Below are 1,979 nucleotides of genomic sequence, written 5' to 3' on the forward strand. Positions count from 1 at the left end.
ATTGGTTTAGAACAAAGAATATCAGCATTTATCACTAATCTGAATAAATGAACCACATAAGTAAACTTAAGCGTCATGATGAATTAGAATATGATATTTGTGAATATATTTTATATCAAAGCTGTCTCCGGCTATTCGTTGTGTCCACCAAGAGGAATCGAATATAGTTCTCGATTGTTCTCTATTCCTCACTGTCTGCAACAGCTTTTTTAATTAAAGCTAACTGTCTTCAAACCATTTGTCAGTTCCTAGAGTCCAGTGAGTCTCTTCTTACCTTCGTCAAATTTTACCCATCGGAAATTCTACAACCGGTGAGAGAATGGTAAGTTTGTAGGCGAATAGAGCAAACATCCAGAGTTTGATTCCCTGCGATGGACGCAGAAGATAGTTCAAAGTGCCATGTTTGTTAAAAGACAGGGCGCTGTGGCTTAGTTGGTTAAAGCGCCTGTCTAGTAAACAGGAGATCGTGGGTTCGAATCCCACCGGTGCCTTCTAAATTTTGTTTAAAAAGTGCAAATATAATGCGCTACATTCTTGCTACTGATGACGTTCAAAGTAACAGATTATGATTTTCATATTCTTATCACATTGCTTTAGTTACCTCCACCATCGAAGGTTTAGGGACTTTATGTTTTAAACCCTTTGTGTGTTTGAAAGAAAAGTATCTCGAAAACGACAGAAAAAATTTGGACAAAAACTGCTATACTTTAGAACTATGACACAACTTAGAAGTGTTTAGTTTTTGGAGGGCTAAAATCACAGCCAGGTTACAAAAATATCAAACGTCCTGATCTGTTACAACTATTTTTACACTTTAACTCAGTCAACAAAAATGATCGGATTTTAATGAAACCTGGTGGAAATATGTAGAATGTTATTCCCTATAGTTCACCGTAAAATAGTCCGTGTCCGTTGAAAACGAAACAAATATATAAATATTGTATTTTCTAAAGAGCCGAATATGATCAACGCTACGTGGCGAAGGTATGAGTGCCCCTGTAGTTCCATTCTGATGTCATCGGGCACTGGCCAAAGATAAAATTCAAGTCCTGACCAGTTAAAATGGTTTTCTATGGGTGCCCCCGTTATTCCCCTCATCAAATTTTCCAGACTGAGAGTTTAGAGATCCCCATCTTTCTGAAGGACCGTAAGTCTCATGAGGGCAGTTGTTTTTAACTACGTGAGATAATAAAATATTCGATCATTCACACCTTTCCGACCTTCTTCCGGCTCGACCTTTGCAACTAAATTCAGTCATGCACCAAGCAAGTTCAACATCTTCCAACATCACAATCTTCTAAGTACAACTTTACTCTGTTACCACATAAAGGACTACGAGAAACACCTGTTTCTGAACTTCACCGATTGTTTCCCCAGGTTTGTAGCAAACTTTTGGAGATGTTAAATAGAAAAAACTGCTAATTTGTTGTTGTTGTTTTCTCTGCCAACCTTCTTTCAAATCTAATTATGTACCCAACGTTGCTTTAATAATATATGTTTTAAATTGTCCTATGTGTTGGAGAGAGCAATACTAATAAACAAGAGTACTTTATATTCTTTATATTCAACAGCCCATGGCTCGAGTTCTGCAGCAGAAAACAACACTAACAACAAATGATCAGCGACATTAATGCTTCCCACCAGGTGGAACACATTCCTTTACTGCTGCATACTTGCCTGTTTGTTATTGTTAGAATTATCACATGTTAAATCTATATGTAGATTAAATACTCATGTACAGTAATAATTTAATGAAAAAGATACATTAAACTAAAAGTAGTAATCTTCTTGGAATACAAAGATTTAATGTTTGAAAACAAAAGGAAACATAATCTACATAATAAGTCTGTCACAATCACACAAAGATTAGCAGCGAATACATAATAGCATTACGTACTACATTAACAATAGCTGAACCTACACTCACTGTCCTCACGTATCAGGGAAACCTGGGAAGTTAGTGAATTTTAAGTTTTCGG

General features: G+C 36.2%; 1 non-coding gene across 1 annotated transcript; it reads left to right on the forward strand.

Annotated features, from left to right (window-relative positions):
- Nucleotides 1–417: 417 nt before the first annotated feature.
- Nucleotides 418–491, forward strand: Trnat-agu. Its single transcript has one exon. It is a non-coding gene; the product is annotated as a tRNA-Thr (tRNA).
- The last annotated feature ends 1,488 nt before the right edge of the window (nucleotides 492–1,979 follow it).

This window comes from Limulus polyphemus, unplaced genomic scaffold (assembly GCF_000517525.1).
Source record: "Limulus polyphemus unplaced genomic scaffold, Limulus_polyphemus-2.1.2 Scaffold271749, whole genome shotgun sequence".
NCBI lineage: Eukaryota > Metazoa > Arthropoda > Merostomata > Xiphosura > Limulidae > Limulus > Limulus polyphemus.